The sequence below is a fragment of the Lepidochelys olivacea genome, assembly GCF_965140295.1.
Source record: "Lepidochelys olivacea isolate rLepOli2 genome assembly, chromosome: 11".
NCBI lineage: Eukaryota > Metazoa > Chordata > Testudines > Cheloniidae > Lepidochelys > Lepidochelys olivacea.
The window spans coordinates 44297619-44310399 of NC_140421.1; positions in this window are offsets into that span (position 1 = coordinate 44297619).

A 12781-nucleotide genomic window follows, 5' to 3' on the forward strand; every position below is an offset into this window, starting at 1 on the left:
TGAGCCCCTGCCACACCCGCACTCCTCCTGCACCCCTGCCCTCTGCCCTGAGCCCCCTGCTGCACCCTGCACCCCCATGTACCCCAACCCCTGCCCTGAGCCCCCTGCTGCACCCCGTGCACCCCAACCCCCTGCCCTGCACCCCCTGCCACACCCCACAGCCCTCCTGCACCCCAACGCCCTGCCCTGAGCTCCCTCCTACAGTCAGCACTCCTCCTGCACCCCTGCCCTGAGCCCCCTCCTGCACTCCACACCCCTCCTGCACCCCAACCCCCTTTCCTGAGCCCCCTCATACACCCCGCACTCCTCCTCTGCCCCAATCCCTTGCCCTGAGCCCATTCCTGCACACCGCACCCCCTCCCACACTCCAGACTTCCTCCCACACCCCAACCCCCTGCCCCAGCCCTGCATACAATTTTCCCACCCAGATGTGGCCCTCAGCCCAAGAAGTTTGCCCACCCCTGGACTAGATAATCATAATGGTTCTTTCTGGCCTTAAAATCTATGAATCCCTGTTAAGGCTACTATACGTCTGAAGAGTTTTACAACAAAGCCTCTTGACTTTCAGTCTTTTGAAAAAATAAACAAAGAAACAAAAGTGCTTCAGTTTCATTTCTCTTTCTAAAAATGTGATAATAGTTATATATTGTATAACACTAATTCAGATGTATAGAGAGCAAAAGTATATGAAATGATCAAGATTTAGATACTGGGTTTTAAAGTGCTTATTTCCTAGTAATTCACATAGCGAATCTGAATGCTCTTAAATTATATTTGCATTTTATTCTGCTCTTGAAGGTTTTTGCTTTATTCTTGTGTCATGATCATTTTTCTACAGTAGAAAGAACAGGATTCAATTACTGATTCTTGTGGGATATGACTTCTATAGACTGTGGGGAATTACTAACACTTTTCCTGTGAGTTCTGTTTGCCTCTTTTTAAACCAGTTATTTATCCGCTTCTCTCTGTAATGGGACCATACCAGACCTGGATAGATATTCTAATAAAGGTACCTTGAGTTCCTGTAGTTGTTAGTTTAATCAAGAGCTTGCCATGTAGAATTTTGTTAAGATCACTTTTGAAAAATCTAAATAAACAGTGCATTTAATTGTTCATATTATCAAACAACTGTGTTAATCTAATCAGAAGTGTGTATCTGTGTTCCTACCTTTTCCAGTGGGTTAATAGTGATTCAATATATTTAGAGCTGGAAGCTATTTCTCTAAGCTTGAACATTTGAATGAAAAATGGGCAATCCACCTACATCTCCCTTGGCAAAATGATCCATTTAATCAGCATTATTGTTTATATCTAGACAGTGGGGTTTAAACTGAGTATCTATCTACTAAATCTAACTAGGAGGGAATAGAAGGGGGGAAGGGAGACAGATTCTCATAAGTATCATTGCTGAGTCAGTTTTTTCTTTATCTATCGATCATGGCAGGAGTAGCAGCAGGCAGGTGCAGACTTATTCCAAAGGAGACTATTTTCCCCCAGGGGATTCCAATCTTGGATGTAGGCAACATCTGTTTCCCCCATTCCTGAAAAGGTTTACTCTCTCTCTCTGCATACATATATATATACTTTCATTCTATTATGGGGCCCTATTGTATAAACAGAAGTTATGGCTAGTTCAGAAAGTACTGGGGGGAGCTTCCCCTAGCCTGTGTTATGCAGAAGTTCAGACTAGATGATCATATAATCCCTTCTGGCTTTATAATCCATACATTTATTAAGCCCTTCTTTACAGAACTACTTGTATGTGTATGGTCTACTCAGGAGGGTAAGGGTTTGCAGGATCAGCAACTTATTTTATTAGGCATTTTTAATGCACCAGTCACCATAGTATCTAGGCACTGATAGACAGTTGTGTATTTATATTTCACACATGTACACACACATACATCTACACATTATAATATCCCTTTCTCATCTTTTTTTTTTAAATTTCTGGACAATGATAAACAATGTAAGACAAATGTAAAAAAGCAACAATTGTATAGTCACTTGCTATATAAGACAGAAATACCAGGACATGAGATCCCTATACTTGGTGATTAACTAAAGAAATCAAAATTCATTATTTCCATTGGAAGTTTTTGAGCCAATACATTTAATTTTTCAAAATTAAATATAGGAAATATCTCTTTTAAAATGTTAAGATTATTTGTAAGGAAAACATTTTTGAAATATATCTGCAGCAGGACATTTTTAATACCAAATATTCCATTGTTGAGCAATTGTTGGGAAGACAGAATGTTTGAAAATAGAACTCATTTATTACATTACATTTGCATTTTTGTAACAAAAACATGTAATATATTATGTACAATTAGTACTAGGAACAACAATGTCCATGACAAAAGGTATTTGCTTAGCCTGATTTCTCTTTCTGCTTCTATGTTATTCACTCTGTCTTCAAGTAAACATTTAATTAAATTGAATTTCAAAGTCCTGAGCTTCTGGATCCTGAAATGAGATTCAACAAATCGACCCTGCCCCAGCATAGCACCCCACTGTCTTCATTGGGGCTCTTCTAGACCACACACCCCACCTAGCCCCCAGCACTCTGCACCTCCAGCCCATCCCAGTCTGCATCCCCTACCTGGTCCTCAGCAATCTCCAAGGCCCCCGCAGGTCTGCCCTCAGCACCTTTCCAGATGAGCTCCTGCTGTGGAAATCCAGAGTGGTGACCGAGGCAGAAGGCTGTGTGAGCAGCAGGCCTATGTGAACCAAAGCCCCAGCAGCACTGATAATCTCACTAGAAGTAGACATAAGCCACAGCCTTGCTCTCACCTGCACCAGAGGTAGAGAGCAGTTGGGGAGGGGGCGGGAGAACTTTTCCAGAAGACTGGCTGTTCCTTGGAGTCCCTGAGGAATAATGCTCCCGAGAGGCCCCCCTGGCAGCCACCTCCTTCCCAAGGCAGCCCCACCAGCCTCATCCCCCACCACCCATGCAGGGAGCCAGAGGAGGTCCCAAAATCTGCCACCTAAAACAGCTGTCTAGTCTGCCTAAGAATAGCTTCTACTGGTTGGGCCCCCATAACCTCATGGGCCCTTGAACCATTTTAGCTACACCACAGTCACAAACAGAGGTATCTAAATGCATGTATCTCTTTGCAGGATCAAGGCCTATATTACTAACAGTCCTGCTCTGTATTATCTCCGAGCAACAGCATGTACAACAGATCGTGTTGAACAAGAACAATTCGACTTTCTCTGAGGAAATAGTTAGACAAGTGTGACACAAGGACATTAAGAGCCTTACACTCCAAACTTTTCCTGACAGGAGCAGCCCCAGCTACATCAATGGGGCAACTCAGGTGAGTAAGCATTTACAGGATCAGACCTAAAATTTGGATGACTAGTCAGAGCTGTTCAGATAACACATGAACCAAAAAATCATTACTGTTTAGAAATGTTAGTTAGAAAAATATATGTACTGTAATCAACTGGGATATTTTCTACTTTAAACAAAAGGATTATGAATATGGATGGAATATTATAATAGGAAGAAGTTGGATCACTCCTGTTCTTTTTATGGGATTAGTTTTTCCCTCCATGAACTCCATGATTCCTACTGATACTCATGCGAGCTATGCACACATGTAAACTCTGATCCAACAAAGCACTTAAACACATGCAGTAATCCTATTTGAAGTCAAAGGGACAACTCACATACTTAACTTTAAGAATACCCTTAAGAGTTTGATGCATCAAGGGAGAACAGCAATAATGTTGTACATATACTGTGTCTTTAATTATAGAATATGAAAATACTTTACAAACATTAATTAAGAATCATAATATCTCTATGAGTTTAACATTATTATTTCCATTGTAGAGATTCACAATCATTCGGTGTTTCAGTGACAAACACTAACTGGAAATGTTTAATAATTTTTAAAAAACATTATTTTCAACTTTTAAAAAAGATAATCATGACTATATTTCTGCAGCACATGGGGCATGAGCCCTGGCCTCCATCACTGAAGGCAAAGCCAGACTCCTAGGAGCTGCAGCCTGCTTTCATAGCCAGGGTCTCCTTCCAACTGAAACTATGAACTGCTCACTTGCCCAGTAGAAGATGCTTAATGGAGAGGACACTGCAGAATGGCTAGATGTTGTGTGCAGAGGGTAAGTCAGATGGTGAAGGGATGACAGAGATTATGGGTAGAAGGTGCTTTTGTTAAGAAAGATGTTGGAGTGGGTTTGAAGATAAATTAAATTAAATATATAATACGATACAAGCAAAGGGATCAGGAAGGGCTAGGGAAATTAGGATTAATTACAAAGACAGAAAAACACTGTATAGTAGTTTATGCAAAGTCCAAGTACTACTGGGCAGGAGCATGATATGGGCTACAGGGACAAAAATATTGTTTCCATGTGCCATCTATTTAGGTTATAAGCTCTTGGAAAAGGGGTCTATCTAATTATACGTCTGTATAGCATCTAGGATGGCTGGTGGGTTAAGGGCAGCATTCAGATTTAGATTAGATGTAGACTATCAAGATTTGAATTCCTCAATGCTGAAATCTTACTGACTGTTCTCAGAAGCTCTTGACCACATCTGAACCTCAGAATAGACCCCTTCCACTTTTGGATCCCTGCTATATCTAAAACCAGAGAGGAGGATTCACATACTGGGATTCATATCCAAAGAACTTTCTCCTGAAATTCAGGAAAGATTTGGATTCAGGTTTTAACCAATTTTATATTCAGATCAGCTTTTGTGAACATTTTTTATTGTCAATACAACTACAGTTTGATGCATGAACTCCTTGATTGTGTGTCTTTAACAAACATTGAAGCAGAATAGCCCACTAATCTGTTCCTAGTGCTAAACTCTTGTGCCAGCCTAATTCAGCTTCTCCAATTGGATTGGAATTAATGCACACAATTCTTACTCTGGTAAAGAATTCAGCCCCAGATGAGATGGACCTCAAACAAGACATAAAATGTTTCTAAAAATTAACTTGCTTTTGTGCATTTTTTAACAAATATTCACATATTTTAAGCTAATATTCAAGGAAAGCACATTTCAGGTTAATAATCATTTGCACCACAAATCTGATTCTAAGATCTACAGTCATCCAGTCAAGGACCAGAAGCATAGCTTGTGTATCCAGTCAAACAACTTTAATTACAAATTTAACTGATTTCCCACAACTGCTTCAAACAAGCAGAATTTGGTTAGTAATCTGTATAAATAATAAATTCAAGAAAATCATGATCTGTATACAAACAATTCATGAACAATGACAAAATTCATCAAATAAAACACGTATGTACACACAACTGATTTCAGTCGAACTACTTATATGTATGAAGTTAAGTTTGTGCATAAGAGTTTGCAGAATCAGGGTCTTAGTTATGAATTATTCAGCCAGTTCTTAATGTATTCTAGTAGCATAGTCACATTTATAGGTCACAGTGGCAAAAAAATCCTCATGACACAATAACACTTTGTTTATTCCCAAGTTCTGCAGTTTGTTTTCCTGAGGAAGGAGTACATGGTTTTGCTGTAACCATATTTAAAGCCACATCTACCATTGCCATCCCTCTACCGACTGAGTTTGTGACCCCATTGTTTTCAGCATCCTATGACTACCTTCTTTATTCCCGTAAAATTAAAAATGTGCAGGAAGTGGTGCCTTTCTTCCAGAGCCGGTACTGAAACAATGCTTCAGCATGGCATTAGGGGAGCACTGTGCTAGTCATCTCTTGGTTCAGTCATAAAACTGAAGTCCTGAATACTTTTATTCAGTAACAGCCTGGTCCAAAGCCTGTTGAAGTCAAGGGAAAAACTCCCACTGATATCCATGGGTGCTGAATCAGGCCCTAAATTACTTCTGACAATTTTCACAAGAGTAGGGATGCCAACTGGTCAGATTGCAACAGAGTATTTCATGAGCTTCTTTATAATTTATTTATATATATTTGGTTTTATCCCTCTTACAAAATCTTATGTAGTGTTTCCAATGTCAGATGGATTCTGGGCCTGGCTCTCATTTATACAAAGGCTCTGTTAGCCCCAAATTGGATGTAAATATAATTTGTACTCTCTTTGAGGCCTCTTTACACTGCCAGAGCTGTGCAAAGGGGCCTTAGTGTAAAAGAGAATGAGACCCTCTGTGTAGTCCGCACAGGTGTGTCTGTTTCAGGGATGTATTAATATAATGACATCAGTGGCAGTTCTGCACACAGTTCAAGGACAGTAAACAGAGCAATTTGATACCTAGCTCTTTGGGTTGAGAGGTGCAACAGAAATGTAAGGTATTATCTTCATTAGCATATGGTAATATTACATCTTCATCTGATATCACGCAAATAATTTATGTTAGAGAAAAAAAGAATAGCATCATCTACAAATGTAACATTTGTAGAACTCTTCTGTAAACTCTTTTGAAAAAAGGGAATAAACCAATACAACACCAGTGTTAGAAACACACCATTAGGGTTAATGAATGTATTTCATAAGTATATACTATTAGCTTTTCTTTAAAAAAAAAATCAATACAGCAATCCAGGTGAATATTTTCCAACATAACCACCTTTTGACCTTGTATTTTTCATCTGCTAAAGGTTAAGCCAGTGTGTAAAACGCCATATTTATAACATATAGTGTTGCTTTTCTTCCCCTTTGCTTCCTGAAAGGAATAAGTGTGTGCAGCATTTATAATAAAGATATCATTTAAAGTCACGACACAAAAGGGTTTTTACTATACTTTAACAATAGCACTGTAAATGAACGGACACCAGGAAAAAGTGAACCTTGCCACTTGATGACGTCAATTGTCTAATAATTATATGTTTAATCACTTAAGTTTGCTTTAACATCATCAGAATCAGATCACACAGTCAAAGGGGAAATAATTAGCATCTTAACTGATAACGGTGCAATGCTAGGACAGTATGAACACTAGAATAGTAAGCTATGAAATGGTACAGGATTTAAGCAGCAAATTGTTTTGCTGTGGAAGTCAAATAAGTGTAGTAATCTTGAGAGACTAGTCTTCAATTGAAAATGATTTTCCTGTTTATAAATATGCACCACTTGACTTTTTTTTCACACACTTTTTCCCCCCAAAAGTTATTATGTTTTGAAAATGATATTGGCTCCCAGGAGTCATTGGAGTTATCTAATATAACAGCTTTCTCTTTAAATTCTAATCAAAACCCATTTGCAATCGTGTAGTTTTTACCCCTTTATTTGACACCGACAATTAAAAATTAAAACACAGGTATTTCATTGAGATGATTCCGAATTTTAATCCATGGGTAACAAAGCTTTAATTTACCAGAAAAAAATCTTACTGTTGGATAATTGAGTGTTAACTTCCAGGACACAACCAATTTTCTATCACAGTTGTTGACAATTTACATTTAAAAAATAAAACAACAAAAGAAAAAATGCTACTTATTCATAAAGATCTTCTGTAGCTTTTAATTAAAAACATTGATATTGGTGAAATGATTTTTTTGAAATAACGATTCCTGGATACCGCTGGCTAGATTCTGCTCTCAGTTATATTGATGGACAGTACATGAATGCATATAAGAACATTAATATTTCTCTACTTCAAGAACCTGGTACAAAGAAGTATGTATTCTATTCCAGAATCCTATTTGACTTTAAAGGCTCAGTGATAACCTCAGATATATGCAGTGATAAGCTACCCGTATTTTAGCAAGCGGTTCCCTGAAAAAGTTCCCTCTTAACCTACAATAAACCCATTTGACCAGAGGCACATGAGCTTGCAGACAGAAAGGAAGGACTGGATAATCTAATTTGTTGTGTCACTTAAACAACTGATTTCTGTTAACCATAATCAAGGAAGGAGGCTTCACCTTTTGGCAAATATACATTAAGGCCATATCTATACTACAGATTTATATCATGTCATTTATATCATTTATAACTATGTCACTCAGGGGTGTGAAAAATCCAGACCCCTGAGTAATGTATTTATAGCAAACTAACCTCCCAGGTAGACAGCACTATCCTGTTGACATAATTACCATTTCTCGGGGAGATGGATTAACTACACTGACGGGAGAAGCTCTCCCATCAGCATACTAGCATCTTCACTAAAGCACTACAGCTGCACCACTGCAGCACGGTATGTGAAGAAAAGCCCTAAGTGCATTTGCTGGAAACGTTATATTTTTATCTTTAAAAAATATACTATGTAAATAGTGTAAGATAGCAAAAAATATTCGGCTTCTATCATTTGAATTCAGGGGTGTGAATGAGAAACAGGACTGGGCCCAGCTACCTGTGAACTCAACAAACTCAGGAGTCATCCTTCCTTCAAAATCACAGCAATCCTGTGGAAGCAGAACTTAAAGCGGGTGTAGTTTTCAATATCCTTTGTGGAGTAGGTACAACCCAGTTTTCATGTTATCAAAGAACTCTAAGGGTATGTCTGCCCTGCAATGAGACAGCCATGGCCCATGTCAACTGACTCAGGCTCATGAGGCTTTAAAATTGCATGGTGGATGTCCAGGCTTGGGGCCCAAGCTCTGGGACTCTGCAGTGGGGAAGGGTCCCAGAGCTCAGACTCCAGCCCAAGCACAAATGTCTACACTGCAATTTTACAGCTTTGCAGCCTAAGCCCCAGGAGCCCATGTCAGCTGACTCAGGCCAGCCACAGGACTTTGTAGACATACCCTGTGAGCTCTTTAAGCCCTGATAAAAAAAGAATGCATATGATACATTCATTGCATAATACTAACATTTCATGGAACAGAGAAAAACTCATTGAAAACACTGTATAATTTTAAATGTTAATATGTATTCTATAATACAGTATTTTCTTCATACTCAAACATCTAATAAACAACATGGCCCAAATTCAATACTGACTTACACCTTGTGCAAACCCAACGAATTGAATGGCCCAAATCCAACCACAATGTAAATGGGAGAAGCCAACATAGTTGTACCCGCTTCCACCATGACTGGATTTGGCCATAAGTCTATAAAAGGCTCCTGCTAGATACATTTATGTAACTTCTTCTAGTCCCTATTAATAACCTGATAAAAATAACTCGATTTTACCCCAATGCCTTTTTTTCAAATTAAGTCGTGGGTAGAAACATTTTCTCCCATTCTGTCCATTCTTGCCTGAAATAAATAGATGTGTATAGTTCGTGTATGCAAACAGAAGACCAGTTAATGAGAAGCCAACTAGGAATAAAAACTACAGACTGTGCCAAAGTACCACCATCATTCATATCATTAGCACTGAACAAGTCTCATATGTAGATTCATAGGCAGCCAAGATGACACAATGTGGCACACAAGCCACACATCTGAGTGAATTTTATTTACTGCAGCTATTGACCTTCAACAGCAAAGTAAGGTTTTTCAAGTTCTCCAGAAGCAGAACTTGAGTTAAAGTCAGTGTACATTCCACATACAGCTTGACTGACTGACCAGACTCAAAATCCTTACGCCTGTATGTGCCTATGGGATACATATTACATACATTTGAATTATTATAGGCAGAGGTGGTAGCACCCCTTATTAAAGTTGCTCAACACTTCCAATTATAAGACCATGTTTTCAGTTGCTGATAACTTTACCAAACTTTAACTGTTCAGACTGAAATTTTCCATGCCAGTATCTGCCTACACAGTTCAGACATTTCCATGAACAAGGCTGGGCAGAAATATGATTTGTCCATGTTAGAAATCTTCTCTGAGAATCAATAAGGGCCTCATACTTTAGAGAAAGGGGAGTAGCCTTTGTATCAGCCTTCCCCATGAAAATCTGTCCACATTTGGCCAAGTTATAAGCACACCTAGTTATAAGTCTTTGGGGGAAAAAATAATAGCAGTTCACACATGCCCAGAGACTTGCTAGCCCTAGAGCTGGACACATCAGCAAATAAAGACAGATATAGTGATGGATTTTAAAATGCCTGGTGACATACCAGGCATTTTAAGTGGTTCCAGTATGGGGGTTACAGAGCTCCCTGTGACATATTATAACTAGAACCCTGCAAATCTGCGGATATCAACGGACCATTATTTGTGGATCACAGATTGGGCTCTAATTGTAACCCATAGGTTGGGGTAGGCTCTCCTCAACCTACCCTAAGATTCAGCTCACTCTTCTGACTCCTTTTGCCCCTGCCCTTGCAAGGAGGACAGAAATGGAAGGGACCTTGGTGCATGAAGGCCACAAAGTGTCCTCCTATCCTATTTGTAGAAGGCCCATCAGTAAAGTCCCAGAATGATCTTTTACATGTGGGAACCAGACCTTTTAGCCTTTTAACTGCACTAAAAACTGGCCTCAAGTTGCAATGAACTAACATACCTACTAAGTACTCCCACTAATCACTAACTCCTACTCCTATTTGACCTACCTGTGCCTCCACGATGCTGCAAGGCAGGCAAAAATCCCACCAGGGCTCTGGCAATTTGGCCCCAATGGGAAGAAAAAATTCCTTCCTGACCTCAATCAGGCAAGACCTGCAGCATCTGCGAAGCGCAGCTCTGAAACTACAGTTATAAGAGGGAGGGTAATAGAGTTTAAATTAATGAAATGGGAGAGTGAGGGACCAATAGCTCTCCTCATCCTCCAAAAGGCCAGTGGGTGGATAGAGCCTTTGGAGGATGAGGGGCCACCCCGGATTCCCCCAGGTTGTGCACTCCTTCCCCCTTCTAATGAGACTGTACCAATCATCAGTGGTCCCATCAAGTTTCCCCACACCTGGAGGTGGCTGGGTGGCATTCAAAGCTAAAACCTTTGAGGAGTCAATCCACACTGAGCAGACTCCAGCCTGGGGCTGAGCGCAACTTTCCCTGAAATTTCAACTCTGGGCTGCTGGCAGCCCAGGTGGCAGGTACTGGAAATGAGGGCAGGGAACATGTCTCTCCTGTGCTCTTAATGTTCCCCTACTCCATCCCTCTCCCTCCATCTCCTGCTGGACCCAGGCAATGAGGAGGAAGAAGCTGCCTGATTTGAATGCAGAGGGGACAGAAGTCAGACTTGGAGGGTTTATGTAGTGAAGGAGGCTGTTGTCTGTGAAGTTGGAAGCTGTGTACTCTTTGAAGTACTGGTGCCCGCAAGTCTAGGCTTGCCCATAACTAAGTGCCCTCCCCCACAATTAAGGGAGAGGAACAATTAAGTCCAAGCTCCAATTGATTACTGGGGGACAACAAAGGAAAACCAGGAACAGGAGTGAGGTCAAAGGTTGAAAATCAAGGAACCAGAAAGGGACACCAAGTAGAGAATCTGAGACCGCGCCCACCGCTCCTCACAGGCATTTAAGGAGTCAGTGGACACTGCCCAAAGGAACTCTCCCGAGAGATGTGAGCAGACAAGAGACAAGAAATAGGCCCCACAATTGCAGGGCACCCCGACCCCTTTCAGCTTCTATCTTGGACAGTGCCAGAAGGAAGTTGATGAGGAGATCCTGTGACTTTGTGGGGCCAAGGTTGCGGTGTGCATAGATCAGCAGATGTGGGGGAAAGTTTAGCCAGAAACTCAGTAGGAGGTTCTGGAAGAGCCAGAAGATGGGCTGCACTCTGACGCATCCTCTGTAGATGTACACCAGGGTCTCCCTCTTGCCACAGAAATGACAGATGTCAGGGGGTTTTGTGCAGAAGAATGTCACAAGGCAGTATCAAAAGAAGCATCAAAATCATTTTAGATGGATAAACAGCTAAAAGTGGTACAATACAAACAGGCAGCAAACATACCAAAATGGGGTTCCACACAGCTGTGGAAAACACAGAAAAACACCAGCACAAGTGGTAACTGCCCTTAAACAACTAAGGTCTTGTCTTCACTGCTATATGAGGATTTGTTTTTTTACCTCAGCATGACTAACATGTGAGCTATCTCAAGGGAAAAAAAAACATGAAAACAAAGCACTTTAGCTTTCTTGCCAGGTAAACTAGATGGGGTCAACCATAGGTGGCAGTAAAGTGCTGACCTTGACGGGTTTACCTCACAATAAAATGAAAGTGGGATTCACTTCTTCAAGGCAGGGATCCCACATCATCATTTGTGTTATATATGTGTATATTTATATATATGTATATATATATATTTGTGTATATACATATGTGGTATAATAGTAAGTTCTGTACAGTAGAAATACTACTGTGATGAGAGCAAGATCAGAATCTATATAGAATTGCTCCCTGATCCTATGATATGAGCATAAATATGAATATTAAATAATAATAATTCAAATGTATTTACATAGACAAATGTAAAAGAAATATTCCATTAAAATTTAGACTTTGTCCCACGAGACTAAGATTCTAAATTATATAAATGTCAAAGAAAAGTACTTCAAGAAGATTATTCTGATCAATTAAAAAGACTGGATTGTGCACAACTGCATAGTTAAGATACAAATAATTATGAAAGCAAAATAATAAGTTGTTGATTGTTAGTTGTAAATTAAATAAAAGTAATTTTCAAAATTTTGAAATAGACATTAAAGCAATTATTTTTCAGAATCTGAACAAAGCCTGTATTAATTTCAAATTTTGAAGATTGAGACTCTGAATTGTGAGACTCTCAAACTCAAAATTTCTCTGGGATTAAAGCAAATTTGAATAAATCTAAATCTGAATCTCAATATGGCAGCATATTTCTGTTCTGCCACTTCACTATCAGTACCTACTGATTTAAATCACATTCACTGTACATAATAATACTGAGAGATTGGCTGCCTCTGATCCTCAGTGCAAGTTCTACTCTCTGAATATTATGTTTTTGTCAGCAAAATGTAACTGTTCTAACAAAACA